Genomic DNA, 20,000 nt, shown 5'->3' on the forward strand with positions numbered 1-20,000 from the left:
ATACCCTGAAATCAGTTTTTAGATCATAAAGAGACAGACAGAATTGTCACTTACATTACAGAACCAATCACCTGTCTCATGGAACCAAGAAATAATACAGGCAACCCAACAGAACTCTCGCTCACCCAGAATATCAGCTTGCACGCAAACTCTCGAGCTAACGTAAACTTCAAACATTAGTGCGTGTAAAGAGAACCTTGCCAGGATCTGAAACATTAATCCTTTCCGAAACTCTGAAAAACACACGGATTATCCGTCACACAAGCCATTTATACAGTCGGCTCACAACAACAATGTAACATTGAAGTCTGTAATCATTTGAATACCACTTTAGTAATCCACAAAAATCAACATATCTTGGATGCCGAAGTTTATAAACATCGCATTCTTACCGTAGCTGAGATAAATCACGCTCAATCAGTTGCGGATGAACCCCTTTTGCAATCTATAAAGAACAAAATCAATAAGGACATTCAAGAAGAAGAAATTCAGCAGAAATTCTTGAATTTTCTTTTAACTAAATCATCATGATGTTTTTTCCAATACGGATGGAACCTTAGGAAAAACGGATGTCATCGAGCACCAAATAAGGCTCAAGGACAAACAGAAAGTAATCTATGTACCTTCGTACCGACTTCCTATGAAATTTCAGAATGAGATAACAGAGGAAGTAGGTAAATGCTAAAAGAAGGAGTCATTAGGAAATCAAACAGCCCTTATAATTTTCCGTTAATAGTAGTACCGAAAAAAGATCGAACTTGGCGGATATGCATAGATTTTCGTCGTTAAATTAAAAATGAAGAAACAATCCCTGACAGATTCCCAGTACCATGTACCGATGATATTCCTATCTCTACTAGGTCAGAAAAAAACAAATATTTCACAAGCTTAGACTTACTAAAAGGATTTCATCAGATTCCGTTGGAACAAGAGAGTATCCCATACACTGCCTTCAGCACAGCCAGGGGACATTATGAATTTTTGCGTATGCCTTTTGGATTACGTTGTGCTCCTATAACTTTTACTGCTATGATAAACATCGTGTTTGGAGACTTGTTAGGAGATATCCTACATGCCTACATGGACGACCTAGTAATCTTTCCACCCAACCCATTAGAAGAACATTTACGTAAATTAGAGTTAGTGCTACAAAGACTAAGGCAGCATAATTTAAGGGTAAAGATAAGTAAGTGTGAATTTTTTAAAACAGAACTAGTCTATTTAGGTTTCACGGTTTCTAGTGAAGGTCTTTAAAGTCGTACATGATAAGGTGTCGGCTATCCGTAACTTTCCGATACCTACTAACGTCAAGGGAATACAGCAATTTTTAGGCTGTAGCGGCTACTATCACCGCTTTTTAATACGCAACTACTCAATCATAGCCGCTAAACCCTAACCGATCTTATAAAAAAGGGCGTAGATTTCGTATGGTCTGAAATGCATCAACAGGCGTTCGATAAATTGAAAGATGAACTGTGTAGTTCTCCCATCTTGAAATTTCCTGACTTCGGTAAGGAATTTTTCATAGCAACAGACGCCTCGATACCCCTAGGATTAGGTGGGGGTCTTTGCTTCAACAATATGATAAACAGTTTTTCCCCTATAGCTTTTTTATTCACGTAAACTGAGACCTTCCGAAAGTAAATACGCAGTAATAGACAAGGAAGGGCTCGCTATTGTTAATTCACTCGTGCATTTTAATTCATAATATACGGTTTATCCCGTCAAGGTTCTCACTGATCATAAGACCCTAACCGACTTCTTTAAAGGCTTTAGTCACAGCCCCAAGCGAACTCGGTGGCACATGATCATTCAGGACTTTGGCGCGAGGATCGGGTATTGTTACCTGGAAAGCAAATATCATTGCTGGACGCATTATCACTGCAACCTCTTCATCTTGTACCGAGCCATTAGCTGAATTAATAGATATCTCAACCTCCACGCCCATTGTTAAAACTATATCTGAACAGGAAGATCTGGGCTGGAGTGCTGAACTATTACAGACGGAACAAAGAAAAGATCCGCAAATAGAAAAAATCATCATTGCGTTAAACGGAAATCCGAAGGAAAAGGAATACCTAAAGTATAAGCAGCAGAATTATATCATACAGGACAATATCCTGTGTAGATCCGTGACGAGAAACCCGCAACACACCGCAGCTGAATAACCAACCAGGTGGTGGTGCCTATCTCACTCATACCCACTGTCTTAAAAATGGTTGCATGAAAATCCACTGCACGGACACCCGGGTTATACCTTGATGTCACAGAAAGCCAAATCCTTATTTTATTGGCATACGATGCTTACAGATATAAAAAAACACAGCACATAGCAAATTGTCGCACTTGTCAAGAATACAAAGGGCACACGAAGACACCTGTCAGCCTAGGGGCTTACCCGTGCCAAAATCAATCCTTTGAAAGAGTACATTTTAGATTTATTAACCGGATTTTCCGAGTCAGACAGAGGAAATAAGCATCTCCTAGTAATTATAGACGCTTTGACTCGATATACAGAACTTATAGCGCTTAAAACAAAAACCGCTGGTCGAGTGCGCTAGGAAGTTTTACGAGTGCTACATTTGTAAACATGGAATTCCTCCAACATCATTATCTCAGACTCGGGCGGGGAGTTCAATAATCATTTCCTTAACCTCCTTGTGCGAATTCCTTTGTATAAAGAAAATCAATACCATGATCTATCACCCAGAGTCTAATGGGCTAGTGGAAAGGGCAAATCGTGGTAAGGTTTAAACATTTTAAGGGTCACCTTAGGGGGGGCAGACCCCAACTGGGACATTGCCATACCTGCGGTACTAAGCACACTTATCCATGGATCATGTGTCTATTAAAATGACACCGCACGAGGCACTGTACGGTATCCCGGCCCGAACGCCTTTCACATCTTAAAGCCTACAACTAATTTATCAAATCCTCTAAAGGATGTATGGATGCAAGCATAAGTCGATATAATATAATTCGTAAGAATCTAGAAGAAGCACAAATAATAATGAAAAAAAATCATGATAAAATAGCTAAGCCAACTAGAACTATGCCGTGGGCGATCAGGTATACATACAAGTATACGTACGTAAAGGTTTAAATTATAAAACTGACACCTAAGTTTGAAGGCCCGTTTAACATTTTAGAAAATTTAACGGCCAATAGAGTTAGGGTTCAAATGTATCCAAACCCACTGATGTGAGAATAGTCCCATTGGCACATATCAGAATCTAAGGTAGATGGAGTGAGGGAAAAAATGGTTGTATTTATGAAACTTGTATAATAATTTATATATATGTCTATTAATCATATTGTATGTAAACATATTCTTTTACGCGAGTTATTACATATGTTTTACTCATTGCAGGTTTCAAAATGAATCTGTTATTGTTAGGAGTGATATTGTGTATACAGACATCTTTGTTGTATGGAAAGAGCGCTAGGACGAAAGAAATAGAATTTAATCATGGCTCGATTATCGAGAGAATGGATGATGTATTCATCGTGTCAAGTAATATTGTATAGAAGTAGATATGCATGCGATTTTCTTGCCTGAAGATGACGTCCTTAACTTAAAGAATGACCTGATGAGGTTTGCTATTTCGCTAAGGAAATGCACGAACGTAATTTTTCATGCTAACTCAGAGATTTCGCTAGCTCAAACACTAAGCGTCGCCGAAATGTTGTCTTATGACATACAAAATAAAACCGCCGAGGCAGAAGAACTCGCTCGTGACCTGCTGATGTGTCTGTGCGGCACAATACTCTCGAAGCGCCGCAACCCGCTTCTTATTCTGGCTGGACTAAACATCTTAGGATCAGTTGCGAATCTAGGCTTAGGAATTTCAAATCGCCTTAAAGATAAATAATCAAAAAATAAAGAATTGAGTTCTTGCAACACAAAACCGAATTGGCTTTTGTCTGAACTTCGCAGCCAGTTATCCTTCAATCAATCAAATAATGAGTATCGTTAATGAACATTCAAACTAATATCGATCAGGTCGTGGAAGTTCAACATTTGCTGGCTACGTTAGCTTACTATAGTTCGAAAATAGATCATATCCGTGTGATACACATTTTATTGAGAAGTCAAAGGATTACGTAGAAGCGATTACGTTAGCAACAAAGGGTGTGTTATCTCCTCACCTCATGCCTATTAAAGATCTGACGTTAACTTTGGAAAACGGACGGGAGAAACTAGGTTATATTCCTTTATTAGACGCCCATAAAGTAGAGTTCTATTATAGCCTAATATCAGTCAGCGTTGAAAATTATAGAATTATGATCACAATTCCTTTTGATTCTTCCGATGCTTGGCAATCATACAAAAATAGCACCGTTTCCTACTTTCATGACGAATAACTCAAATCCAGTAATTATCCAATTTAACGGGGCATGTACTGATTTCTTCTGATAAGAAATCATTTACAGTCATTAACGACTTAGATAAACTCACTCACTGTTCAGAAGCCATGAATAGTAAAATTTGTACAGCTGACTCTTTTGAATTCTATCCTATATCAACGGATTCATGTGAGTTAGGCATAGTGCTAAACGGCTCTCTCTCATACAAGCGAAGGTTGTCTGGGGAAACTTTATCCCTTTTACGGTAATAAATTCAATTACAGGATGAATAATGGTTCCTGGATTCGTTATGATAAAGCCGGATTCGACGTAGTGTGTCGACGGTACCAAAACCGCCCATGCCCCTATCTTCGTAGGCAAGCCGATGGTTTTGTACAAACTACAGCCTGGGCGTCAGAGTGGTCACAACACGATAATACGTGAGAAGGCGTATTTTGCGAACTATACTTGGGCATCCACAATCATCCCGTCACTACTTCCCAAACAACGCGCGAGTGGCTCATCGTTTGACGCAACTGGCTGAGATGACCCACGCGTCACCGACTTATGCAGGTGGAGAAAATCTTCGCTACTACATTCTGCTAGCCGTGTTCAGCGTGACGGCCATATTGGTTATCGACCCTCAACATCTTTGCTTGGCGTAGGCTGAGGCGTAAACAGAAAGGATCTCCAAGGGAACGTATTGGCCCGTCTAGATGACGTACCCGTTAAACTCAAGTCGTTTGAGTTTAGGGCCGCCTGAACCTGGCCACTTCAGTTTGTGCCTAGGGAATTGTCTGGAATTGTGTTGTGTGTGAAAAGCGGTCCGTATGCTGGCAAAAATGTAGGACAAGAAGACTCACGCCTTTGCATTTGAACAGTTAAAGTATCTCCCCGGGCACCTAGTAAAACATTATAGCCCAATATTATACATTAATATATTCCTAAAGGTATTTTTCGAGCACCTAATAAAATATATCAGCCCTATATATTGCATTTCTGCAGAATTACATAGTTATACTATTATACCATTGTACAATTATATTTATCTATTACAAAGAGTGTCAAGTACTCTTTAACAATTATCCATGATCATGCTATAATCATTATTTAGTAACCTTATTCTTAATCAGGTTACCTATTATCATATAATCATGTATACATGTTAATCTTTTGATTTTTTACCTTTTTATTATTTTATTTTGGGGTACCTAATCGTTATTATTACCAAACATGGATCTATATTTTCCATGCATTTATCTTTGTTTATGAATATGTCATAAAGGGTATGTAACAGAACCTTTTTATGCATTTAATCACTTATTATGTTATACCTAGACGTATGTTACGAGCACGCTCCTATGAAAACAATGTTTAAAGTAATTTTTTTTTGTTATTCAAGGCTTGAATAGGTAGCAGTCCGAGCCTAATGTAATAAATACATTTATTCAATGTACAGGATCTGTAAATATAAACCCATGACCTGAGGTCATGGCATTAGGAGGGTCCTACGTGACCAAAGCAGATCTAGATTACGCTATGCGCTGTCTGCAGTAGCCTGGTCTAGCTCAGAGCTTTGTCAACATTTTTATGTTCATGATAACTTTGCACAACAACTTCCATGGGAAGCGGTTGACCTGTTAACCTACGCCGGAAACTTGTAACTTCCGAGCGGCGGACTACGTATGTTTTATATGAATTTCTGAGATAGCTAATTTCCGCTATCGACGCGATGCTTTAGAATGGCAGTTCCGCGCCAACCATCAAACATATCGGTCTTCCGACCGGAGCTGCCATCTCCTAGTTATGGAGTTACAGAAATAAAGTTCGTTAATCTTTGTTCAACTTATCTGTTTTGAATCATCTCCTTTAGCTAAGAAGAACCACTCTACTAAGATATCCCAAGGAGATGGGAGGAACCAGAAAATACTTACGAATGACAGTCGTAAGGAGAAACACAAAAAAAAAGTCTATCGCCAAGCCAAGCGATGAGACTTACATATGTATACATATATATATATATATGAATAATTATCACATCGAACCGTGATCCATTTATATATCAATTCAAGCTACAAATGTCCTTTAATATCTAAATTCACTTTACCTCCCAAATGATATATTTTCATATATGTACCGAAGGGGAATTTTTTAGTTGATAATAATTTCGTCCCCCCATGGGATCGAACCACCGTCCAAGTGGACGGGGACGAAATCAGGACAGTCTGTTGGCTGATTGGATAGCGTCACTGGACTGTCCTGATTTCGTCCCCGTCCACTTGGACGGTGGTTCGATCCCATGGGGGGACGAAATTATTATCAACTAAAAAAAAAAATTCCCCATTCAGTACATATATGAAAATATATCATTTGGGAGGTAAAGTGAATTTAGATATTAAAGGACATTTGTAGCTTGAATTGATATATATATATATATATATATATATATATACATACATATATATATATATATATATATATCTATATATAATATATATATATATATAATATATATATATATATATATAATATATATATATATATAGATATAAATATAAAGGTTTTTTTTTTTTGCCACGAGGACCAAAAAAATGAAAAAGTGAGATAGCCAGAGTACTTTTGGTCCTATTCGGACCCTTTACTGAGGCAGACTGACTTTTACAAAGAACACCATAGTCAAAAGAAGGCTTAATATACAAACTGACACTACCAAATTAGCCATAAGGGCGATTTTCACTCTACAGAGAGGAGGAGTCGCCATAGGCTAGCCACACCTTGAAGGATACCCGCAGTAAACAAGTGATTCTTCCAGAAAACAGTACATTTTGAAAACAACACGGAGCATATACAATTTAATATCATGAATTTTTACACAGATTTTCCCAACAAAAATTATTATTAATGAAAAGCCGAAAGAAAATATATATCTATATATCGAGCAAGAGAAAGAGGGAGAGAGAATATCGAACCAGAGAGAGAGAGAGAGAGAGAGAGAGAGAGGCGAGAGAGAGAGAGAGAGAGAGAGAGAATAATAAAACTATATACATGTGGGACTAATTCATTAGTTGTTCATTTATTTTGAGGTCCTTCATAAACATCTTACAAATATATATGTCCAAATGGTGCATTCCCAGACTAAGATTTAGGTTGTTTTTATTAGTGATTTGTATAATTGCCGATTCCAGTAAATTTCTTGAAACATAATCATTAGATCTTGCAATTACCGAGATATCACCCCAATTAATACAATGAGATTTTTCACTCAGATGGATAAACAGTGCATTTGAAGTCTAGGCTGTTCTAACTGAATATATATGCTGCTTAATCCGAACACATAAATTTTTACTAGACTGACCAACGTAAAACGATGGGCAATCCTTACAAGGAATTTTGTAAATTATGTTGTTATTTGTTACGGGACTATTCTTAATAAGCCTATTTTTAATGGTATTGTTATAAGAGAACACTACATTAACATTAAACGATATAAATATTGATTTTATTGTTTGAAATCCACGAAAATAAGGTAAGCTAAGCACATTTTTAGGCATTTCCTTTTCATTAATAGCAACATTATAAAACTTTTTATGAGCTTTTTGATAACATAAATAAATTAAATGAGGTGGGTAGCAGAGATCGTTTCCTATCTTTTTATGTATTCTATTTCTTGGTCCAGGTATTGTGGACTCGTGATACGCAAAGCGCGTAGGAACATAGAAGATAAAATTAAAATTTTAATATTAAGATGGTGGCCAGAATAAAAATGTACATATGTTAAATTATTTGTGGGTTTTCTATAAATATTGATATTAAAGTACTCGGTTATCTCGCTTTTTCATTTTTTTCCTTTGTGGCAAAAAAAAAAAAACACCTTTATTTATACATAGCATCACGTTTTATATACTTCGTGATCAAGTTCAGTTCATATATTATCTATGATTATATATATATATATATTTATATATATATATCATATATATATATATATATATATATATTATTAATTATATTATATAATTATATATATATATTATAATAATAAAAAGTATAATAATATATATAGTGTATATATTAATATATGTGTGTGTGTGTGTGTATAATATATATATATATATATATATATATATATATATATATATATATATATATATATATATATATATATATATATACATATATATTTATATAATGGAACGTTTTAATCAGAAGACGGATTGCAGTGACCAGTTTAATATATCATGCCATCATTAATTTAATAGTATAATGGTAGAGTATTTATATTATCAGTACACTAAAAGAAAATAATGAAAAATATTTTGTTACATTCTACGTGTCAATAAACTTCTTAGATTAATAGTTAGAGAGAATATACCTAAAAAAAATACTGAACGTTTTTAAGAAATTTATGTATTCACGTCCCCGTATGGAGCAAAGGCCAACAATACAAAAATGCTTTCTTTGAGACAGAGTGCGAAGGCAGAGATCAAAATAGGTGTGTTTTTGATTGGAGTTGATTCGCAAGTTTCTGTGATTCTCTCTGTCTGTCTGTCTGTCTCTCTCTCTCTCTCTCTCTCTCTCTCTCTCTCTCTCTCTCTCTCTCTCTCTCTCTCTCTCACTATTTACAAGGTCGTAATTTCATCTCGAAATGCTTGTATTTATTGCCTGTTGATTTGAACTGATACACGTAAAAATCTTTTGGAATTTAAAAAAATTATTTTCGTAAGAAATAAACTATTTTACAAGGAACCATTTTCACTAAATAAGGCGTGATCCGACCTCCAGCTTACTCGGGATGCGTACACGATTTTTCTCCTCACGCAGAAGTTGCAAACATTGTAGTTCTAACTTAATGTAAATTAAAACATGCTAAAATCTACGTCAAATAGAGCGTTGTTTCGCCACCGAAAGTCAAAGTAAATACGGTATATTTTACTAGAAATAATATTTCTGTACTGTTTAACATGCACTTTATTTATATTTAACGTTTTCATTCTAATATGTAAATCATAAGTATCCTCTCCTAAAATTCCTGTATCTTTAACTCAACGCGAAAAACTTTTTCAGATAATTTTAGGCTCATCCGTAGATCTCTCCTACCACCCAACATGAACAAAAACAACAATAAAGTATTTTGTAGGCTTACTCCCTGAGTAAGCGAAAATAACATGATGACATGTCTGTAAATATCTATTTAGAAATTTATAATGCCATGGACTTCTTCTTAAGGGATTATTTTCTTTCTATATTTATGAAAGTCTGTCAAATCTAATAAACTAGGAACCCTCCAAAATATATTGACGATACAATTTCAATTCTAATTTTTTCCCCAGAGGCGAACAACACAACAGTATTTGCCGAAGGTAAATGGATAACTTAGTTGAAAATCTGACTAATGGACTGGTGGCTAGGCCACCATTAATGATTAACAAAATGAACTCCAAACTTAGCCAAACAATATGAAAATTTTAATCTTTGTTCCAGAGGCTACTTATGATATGTCGAAAGATGTCCAATGCAGGATTTAATTTTTCCGTTTATCAGTTACATAAACATTGAATTATCACATCCTAAATTGTCTGGTCACATACCTTATAGTCGAAATTAATTATAATAATAATAATATAAACTTAATCTAAGTTCAATTCCAATTACTGCAACAAAATTGTTCGTCTTAGAAACTTGAGTAACTTCTGCTAACACTGAGGAAACGTCAAAGTTTAAAAGATACGTCCACAAAGCCAAAAATAATGAGCAAAGTACACCTGAAGTTTTAAGCGAGCCGTACTGGGAAGTGCCATCCGATATGATCATGAAAATGGTAGTTATTGAGGCATGGTACTGCCAAGGTCAAGAGAGCTAATAATATGACAATGCATTTTGTTTAAGAAGCGGGAGAGCCTATGGGAACTAACCGGTCTCTCATTTCCAGCTACATGAATTACTATAATGTTGTCTGTTATTAATACGAAAGTCGTGTGCTAAGTCCTGTGAGGTGCCCCACTGCGAGCTATGAAGATCTGCAAGTAAAACCATTTCCATCTTTCATTTTGGATCCATGAGTTGTATTTTATGTTCATCGACCATTCTCCTTCGGATCCTGATCCATCCTATTCCCCAGCACTATCCTCAGGGTTTAGTTAGGAGTAACTCAAAAAGAAAAATAGAGTACTAGAAGAACTAACCCAAATTGAAAAGAAAATAAATATAATGAATATAATTGAAACCTGGTATTCCCAAGAGACTGGGAATGACGATCAAATATAAGGGTTCCAAACTTATAGATCAGATAGAAAAAATAGGAATCAAGGGGGAACCGCGATATGGGAAAGACAAAAAACAAGGAAAAATATATGAGAAATATATTAACTCAGAATGTGAACTAATTGCGGTAGAATTTGAATCTGAAAAATTAATGAACATAGTAATATATAAACCCCCTAGTACTAAAGAGTTTGACACAATAATAGAAAAATTCGATGATATATGTAGAAATCACATGGACTGGACTATTCTCCTGTCCGGAGACTTTAACTTTCCTTTCGTAGACTGGAAAGAACGAATAGGAGATTGTGGTTGTATTTATACATATAAAAAAGAGAGTAATAGTAGTGCAGAAGATAAGAGGCAATTCGAAAAGCTATTAGATATGCTACTAGAATACAACATTCAACAAATAAATCACCTGCCAACAAGAAAGGAAAATAGTTTAGACCTAGTATTTGTGAACAAGGTGAATTATGTTAAAGAAATAATAGTTTATAGTGCGATTATATCAGACCATAATGTCATAGAATTAACAGTCCATTCCAAAGCAAGTGAAAACAGAGATAAGCAAGAAATGAAAAAGTGGAAAGGATATGGAAAATACAACTTTTACAGTAAAAATATAAAACGGCAGAAATAAATGAAGAATTAAACAAAGATTGAGATAACATTTTCGTAAGTGATGATATAAAGGTAAATACGAAGAAGAAAAGTAAACATCAGTCATGCATACCAAGAGACAGAAGGATCTTGTTCCAGAAAATCAGAAAGTGGAAAAAGGTCTTGCAAAAGAAAAAAATGCATGGAAAGTGATCAAACTAAAAAGTAAGATAGAAAATGCAGAACAAAAGATTATACAATCAAAAGAAAATGAAAAACGTTACTTGGAAGAAAAATATCAAAGCAAGATGAATAAAAGAAGAATAGAAATAGGCCCTCTAAAAATTGAAGGGAGATTAACGAATGAAAAAAAAAGGAAATATGCAACATATTGGCAGAACGATATAAGAGAGAATTCACCCTTAGAATTGATGATGAAGATAATATTATAGAAGTAAAGGATGAAAATGGTGAATATTTAGCAGACATAGATATTAATGAAGCTGATATTGTGCAGGCTATTAATGAAATTAAAAATGGAGCTGTAGCAGGGCCTGATGGTGTCCCTGCTATTTTGTTAAAAAAAAATAGTTCATTCTATCGCAAAGCCACTTGCAATATTATTAAGACAAAGTGTAGATACAGGCAAGATTTATGATGAGCACAAATTAGCATATATTACCCCTACTTTCAAAAGTGGATCAAGGCTAGAGGCAAGTAATTATAGGCCTGTGAGTCTAACATCACATATTATTAAAGTGTATGATAGGATAATAAAGAAAAATATTATGAAACATTTATTAAAAAATAATTTGTTTAATATAGGACAACATGGTTTCGTACCCGGAAAAAGTACACAAACCCAACTGTTAGTCCACTGTGAGAACATATACAAAAATATGAAAAGCGGAAATGAAACAGATGTGGTTTCTAGACTTTGCAAAAGCTTTGGACAAGGTAGATCATTATATATTAGCAAAGAAAATTAGAAAACATAATATAGTGGATAAAGTAGGAAGATGGTTAAAAGAATTTTTACACAACAGAAAACAGAAAGTTATTGCAAACGATGAGAAATCGGATGAAGCTAAGGTAATATCCGGTGTGCTACAAGGTACGGTGTTAGCTGCATTACTGTTTGTTATTATGATTGCGGACATAGACAGTAATGTTAAGGACTCGGTAGTGAGTAGTTTCACCGATGACATAAGAATAAGTAGAGAAATTACTTGTGATGAAGATAGGAACGCGCTACAAAGAGACCTTAACAAAGTATATGATTGGGCAGAGGTAAATAGGATGGTATTTAACTCTGATAAATTTGAATCAATAAATTATGGAGACAGAGAAGGAAAGCTATATGCATATAGGGGACCTAATAATGAGACAATCACAAATAAGGAAGCAGTTAAAGACCTTGGTGTGATGATGAATAGGAACATGTTTTGCAATGATCAAATAGCAATTCTATTGGCAAACTGTAAAGCAAAAATGGGAATGTTGTTACGGCACTTCAAAACAAGAAAAGCTGAACACATGATTATGCTTTATAAAACATTTGTTCGTAGTCCACTTGAATATTGCAATATGATATGGTACCCACACTATCAAAAGGATATTGCACAAATAGAGAGTGTACAAAGGTCCTTTACAGCTAGAATAGAGGAAGTTAAGTATCTTGACTACTGGGAAAGACTACAATCCTTAAAATTATATAGTCTAGAAAGGAGAAGAGAACGCTGAATGATAATTCAGGCATGGAAACAGATAGAAAGAATAGCCGAAAACATCATGGAGATAAAAATATCAGAAAGAGCAAGCAGGGGTAGATTAATAGTGCCCAAAACTATACCAGGAAAAATAAGGAAAGTACACAGGACATTAATCCACTACGCACCAGCATCGATAATGCAGCGTCTATTCAATGCGTTGCCAGCTCATCTGAGGAATATCTCAGGAGTGAGCGTAGATGTGTTTAAGAATAAGCTCGACAAATATCTAAGCTGCATCCCAGACCATCCAAGATTGGAAGACGCAAAATATACCGGAAGATGTACTAGCTACTCTCTGGTAGACATTAGAGGTGCCTCACACTGAGGGACCTGGGGCAACCCGTACAAGATGTAAGGTCTGTAAGGTAAGGTCCCTGAGGCGCCCGATTTTCAAGAAGAAGAGGGAGAAGAAGAAGAAGAAGAAAAATACGGAGGTATTTACCGAAGGCCGCAATAAGACGATGCCTCACCGACTCAGAAATTGTCGTTCAGCCTGATACTCATCCTGTTTATGTTGATTCGCCTCAGCCTCTTCAAAAGATGCTCGATTGAATCTATGAATTGACCTCGGTCGTTTGCATAATTTACCTTTTCCGACCTTATGTGACGGAAGAGAGAGAGAGAGAGAGAGAGAGAGAGAGAGAGAGAGAGAGAGAGAGAGAGAGGGAGGGGGGGATGTTGTGGATGGGATCAACCTCCATATCTTTAAAGGATAATTCTATCAAACCCGTGCTTGTAAAACCCGGAGTGAGGTTTAAGAAAGAATAGAGGTATAACTGCTAAATGCCATTAACACCTCATTTCTAATTGATAATATAAAAATACGTAATGACTAGACCAGTTTTATATAGAAAATATTGATATTTCAACCAAAGTTATCGCTTTACATTACGCATACAATGATATCGGCAATGCTACGTTCTGTAGTCATGAGAAGCCAGTATTTGGTAATTTTATTTGTGGAACGTAATCATAAAGTTTTCTTGATCCCTTTTTTTATTCCTTACCTTGTTATGCTACGATGCATGAATTAGAAAAGAAAATGACCTAATGAAGTGCATCAAAACGAAATTTGTTTTTCATACTTATTAAATTTAGTATATTCAAAGTGTTTTATATTTTCCATTTATTTAGATAGGTGAAGTTTTGTTTCGCAGTCTTATCAAATGTCACTTCTAGCTTGTGTTAGTAGTGAATATTGTTATTGTAATCCATCATGCAGTGAAGAAATTTAAATTACATACTATGCACGTTCATAGAAAACCGCCATAGCGACAAGTTACAAGCTGCTTGACCAAAATTATCACGGTCAAGCGTCATCTATGGAATCAAATAATCTTCGAACTGCTCTACATGATACGGAGAGAAAGCTACCCATAGCAAATCCTTTCAATGACTTATAGATATACAGGCAAAGAGGATAAAGGATACTAGTTGCTAATTGAATTTATGAATTTTAGTCCATGTGAACAATTGCCAGAATACTTCAAATCCAAACATCAGCATTGCAAAGCAGGCAGAGGTTACCGTTTACTCAAGCTCAGTGATAACAGATGACTGTAATTGACGGAAATGAACAATAAACTAAGAACGTATAAAAGCACTTCGAGTAAAAGACGCTACAACTGCACAACTTATATTGTGGGAAGCATAACAACAGTTCTGACAAAAATTAATAATAAATAAATAATCATGCTGAGTAATATAAAGAATTACAGATGATGTGTCCATAATATAATTACCTTCAGTTTTAATGTTATAAATAAACCATAAATAAAAAAACGTTCTCTTCTTTAATGTGTTCAGAATCAATATCTTTTAAAGCTATTGATTTTCACTGAAACTTGGGGGGAAAAACAACAGGAAAATGGACAGTGTTTTACTCAGAGAGAGAGAAAAGGGGCTACACCTGAGGGTTGAGACCCGCCATTTAGGTTTCTTTTTTTTTTTTTCTTTTTTTTTTTTTTTCGTCCAATTACCAATCAGACGCCACTACGCTTCTCTTACCTTTCCTCTCCAGAGTTCAGTTATCTCTTTTTCTGTGTATTTTTTCCTTTAACGCCATTTGCCCTTCACCCTATTTGTTTTTTATCTTTCTTGAGAATTTAGTTCGTTTGAAACTATAATTGAGCCTATATTTGTAATCAAATATTGTAGAACTTTTTACCTTTCTCACTATCTTGAAACTGAACTATTGCCAAATTCCTATCTGGAGACTTTTATAAAATACGGTACAATTACGTATTTCTTAAATCATTGTCACTAGAACTCGAAATATCCCCTCCCCCCAACCCCTCTTCCCCCATTCCTGAAAAAAAAATGTACACATTATAATTAGCAACGAAAAGGAAATGAGATAAGATATGAATCCTTATTCAAAGTACTTATGAAACATGTACAGTGGTAGAGCTTTGCGTCACATCCGCTGGGTGACAGTACACCTGAACATACAGTCAGTTAATGGAAATTGTCAGTAGCAGGAAGGAGAGGTTCTTTCTTATGACCAAAGATGTGTACTCTTTTCTTGCAGGTTGTTGTTCCTATACCTAAAATGATTTGTTATTAAATTAGAAAATTGACAGTTATATTAGTTTGTTGCCATTAAGCGAGAATAACTACATTTTATAAAAGCTATACGTATCACATATTTCTTTTCAATTAAATGAATCACGGTTTTTATACCTAAACAGATACAACTTAACAAAATAGTCTTTTATAAAACTTCATTCTGTTATATTTACTTCTACCATATCAAAATAAACCAATATTTTAGTTTCTGTTCACCTGATGGCATAATTGTTTTCTATACCCATGTGAAAAGTACGGAAATTATCTCATGGTAAACTAGGTGACGGAAACAACGCGAAGCATTTACAGTAACGTAAAATTTCTTAGTGTGACCAGGAGCCTCCATTATTTGAACTCTATTTGTGGGTGTCCTAGTATGCGGACACTTGTAAAGAATAGCAAAATTATTCATTACAATATTATCACTATTGTAAACTGCTGACTTCCAGCCTCAGAGAAGTCAATATAAAGCCATTATGAGTGTTAATCATTGCAAACTTTTTTTTTTACGCAATTCCACCAATGAATAAGAATCCCATCCAAGTACCAGCTTCAAATATCACATTCTTTTTGTTAGATCGCTTCAAAGAAAGCAGTAATCTGATTCTGGCCACAAGGAAGGAAAATCGGTGAGATTAAACAGCACTCAAGAATTACAAATATGTCGGGAAGCTGTTAAGGGTGACACAAGGTAAATGTCAAGTTCTCCATCCGCTTACACCATTAATCCGGAAACCTGGTCGTGGAATGGAGTGGAATGGAATATGAAATTGAGGCCAGTGGCCAAGGGCTGAGACCTATGAGGAGGAGGTCATGCATCCCTGAAAGGGAAGCTGAAGGTCAGGAGGTTTTACGGGTGCAGCAAAAGGAAAACCTCGAAGCAGTTGCGCAACGAAGATAATGTTAGGAGAGGGCTGAGGGAAGTAAGATATAAGAAACAGAATAAGAATGGAGGGAGCGTAAAGGAATGAAAGGTGTTCCAGGTCGGGCCGAAGGGAAGCTGCAAAGAACTCTAAGGGGACCATAAGACGTTAACCAGTAATTTCATTTTTTCCAAGAAATCTTGATAAAATTATAAAATAGATATAAGGAGTTACTATATACTATGTATTTGGTATAGTACAATGAATTTTAAGAAATGAAAATCTGAAATAGAATAAGAAAATAATGCCATATTTGAAGTGCGTTTGGACTAAAGTTATTTCTGTTTGTTATATAGATGTTCGCGTGGGGTGCACTGTCGGCACTTCATCCCCTCCCCACTTTGGAGGGAAACCTAATCACGTTGCAAAGTTTATTTGCAGCAAGAATATCACACATCATAGTTTTATTCTTCTGGTAAATAAGACATCAAAGGAATCCGGAAAATTCGAAAGAAACGAACTTATTTTATAGCTGCTGCGTCTTCGTTTAACCTGCCACTTCCCATTTTACTGCTGACCTGTTTTGTGATAGAAAGGGGGATTTATTTCCTCCCTTTTCAGTTTTCATTCCTTTCCTTTCTCCCCGGCGAATGTATGAGAATATCTTTTTTCTTCTCTTTTATTCAGCTCATTGTTTCTTGTAACCCATATTTCTTTTCTCTTCGTAAATTGTTTGAATTTTTGGGTATGTCGATAAGACATGGGTATTTAATGTCTTCTTTACATTACCTTTATATTTTCCATCACTTTTGTTCAGCCTCGTCACATCATTTTCTAAAATATCGTCAATTTTGTCTTGAATCTTCTTTTGACCACAAATTTCAATTTACAATTTTTTTTTTTTTAATACCCAGTTCGTTCATCATGGCCATTACTCCCTCTCTCCCTTTCTAGTCCTCTTTCCCTTTGGTCTCTATTGCGGATATTTTTCTTCATATTCAGTCGTATTTTAATGGACCCGATGAGAGAACGGAGCTTGTCGGTCTGAAAGGAGAAATACAAGAAATTTTATGTGAGAACAGGAATGTAAGGAAAAGGATGGAAAGATATTCTCCTGTGTCAAGGAGCTGTAAATGTGTCGTAGTCTCTCTCTCTCTCTCTCTCTCTCTCTCTCTCTCTCTCAACAGAGTGAATGGAAGTCATTGATAACCAGAAAGGGTTTTGCTTTAACCTCATTATTCAGCTGTTCTTCAATATGGAGAGAGATGAAGGCGGATTGACTGATGAGGTAGGGAAAGAGGAATTATCCATAATTATATGGAAATATTTACAAGTGCCTGAATAAAATATTATCAACACTGTTAAGTATTTTAAACCCTGACAGCAGTAAAGTTAGCAGTTTTAAACTTTTCATTATAAAGCGAGTTTTATTTATACGCCATGTTATCACCGAACTCCTCGTATCACTTTGGCAAGAAAACTTGTGTGAAGAGACCTGAAAATTGGAGCATCGGCGTAAAGAATATGCAATTCCCCGTTCAAAAGTATTGATCACTGGTTTTTCCATGATTATCTGATTCCTATAAAGATGACGCACAGGGCTCACAGAGTTCTGGCAGGGAAGCTGTAAAAATTGACGGGATTTTTCTTTTCAGAAAAGTTATGAAAGCATTCTTATTGCCATATTAGCAATCTTCGATTGAATGATTGAAAATCAATATCAAAATAGGACAAGTGACTATATTCAATCATTTAATGACTCCCAGTTTGTTTCAAAGCCAGGTAAATGATCCCATTTCACTCCGACCTGAGGTTTTATATATATATAGCTTCAATTCTCATTAGCTCTTGATATGCAAATATGCACAAAATGGGAGACGTGCAAAAGTTGAATGGTGTGGGATAATATGTAGATAGCCATGCAATGACGTGGATTAGTGATGACAGAAGTAAACAACAAAATGTTTTTCTGGCATGGATATGTTGTATCTTATTATTGCTTGAGCTGATTTATTAGATGGTGTAAAAGAATGCTATAAAAAAGACCACTTTACAATGCAAAACTTGATGCTAGTTGGAGATGCAGATATTTAGTTGCCTTGTTGATCATCCAATAAGAACAATTCACTTGATGCACACAGCAGCTGTGGGTGATCAGCATCCCCTTTGTTTAAAGGGAGCCTGCCTCTATGATTGAATTATTGGCGGAAGATCCTTCTAATAGACATTTATTGCTCCACCACCGTTGATAACCATGTTCTCAAATCATGAGTTGCGAGCTAATCTCGCTACCATGGCCTTTCAGCTTTTTTTACTTAGAGGATATAGTAAGTCTGTACGTAAGCTTTTTCAGGTCTTTTCCCTTCTCTGAAACCCGAAATATTTCATTTTGTCTTATCACCCAACATAGGGTAGATGTTGCATTTCTTGGTGTAGAGCAACAAAAACATAATAAAAGTATTCTTGAAAATGAGAGGAGGAATTAAAAATATTTACATTTCTCATCAGCTGGCGTAAATTAATGGTACAGGAAAGACAGAAAATGCTCTGCAATACATCCGGAACCATGCTTGGATCAAAATAAGAAAAAAAAAACTTATTTGAAATCTTTACCAATGATTTAAAAAAGATGCTGACAAACTTTTGAGATGAAACCTCCGAGTTAATCTTCCATTTGAATGAAAAGATGCCGCAATAGTGTAACGTCTTATTCAAGAGTAATGAGGTTAAGAGACATGGCATGAATGTAAGTATTTCGCAACGGTTCTTTGAAATACCCGCGTATAGATCTCTCTCTCTCTCTCTCTCTTCTCTCTCTCTCTCTCTCTCTCTCTCTCTCTTCTCTCTCTCTGGTTTTTTTTTTTTTCTTCTCCTCTTTGTTCGGTCTTTGTTCTTTTTTCCATTAGTTTGAGGTCGTTCCATTGGATATTCAATTTGTATTAATACTATGGAAATTTTTCTAGGGAAACCAAATATGTTTGAGATTATTTCCAGGAAACAGTCTGAATTCGACCCCACTCTCTCTTGAAAACAGCGTCTCATGTTGATTTTTCTAAGGAAATATTTGGGGAAAAAACGAACCAACGAATTTCCTACTTTAGTTTTAATGAATATTTTTCCCAAAACTCTGGAATAAGTGTTATTTTTTTATACCTACAAACGATTCTGAAATTGTCAACGTCATATTAATTTTCTACTATTTACGTCTCCTAATTAACTTGTAACGGTTTTCTTATTAATTAAAAATAAAACTATGATTTTCTCAGGGGTGTTCGTTTTACACGAAGCTACTAGTAGACTATAGGCAGCCATATTTGAAGACGGGGCAGAAACTTTTTGAAAGATTCTTCCCGATTTATTGAAAACTAAGTGAAATTTCTTGCGGATATCCTCATGGGAGAAAAATAATCTTTACAGTCTTGAATGAGAAAGTTATGGAGGTAATGTATTTATTCGTATGAAATATATGTGTATATGGTTGTTTCAAGCAGGCCTGAATAAACAGCATTTCATATGGAAATTGGCCTTGTACCCTCCAGAAGAAAGTTATGTGATATGGAAATTTTTTGCTCCAGACTACAGAGAT

This window comes from Macrobrachium nipponense, chromosome 17 (assembly GCF_015104395.2).
Source record: "Macrobrachium nipponense isolate FS-2020 chromosome 17, ASM1510439v2, whole genome shotgun sequence".
In the NCBI taxonomy this organism is placed as follows: Eukaryota; Metazoa; Arthropoda; class Malacostraca; order Decapoda; family Palaemonidae; genus Macrobrachium; species Macrobrachium nipponense.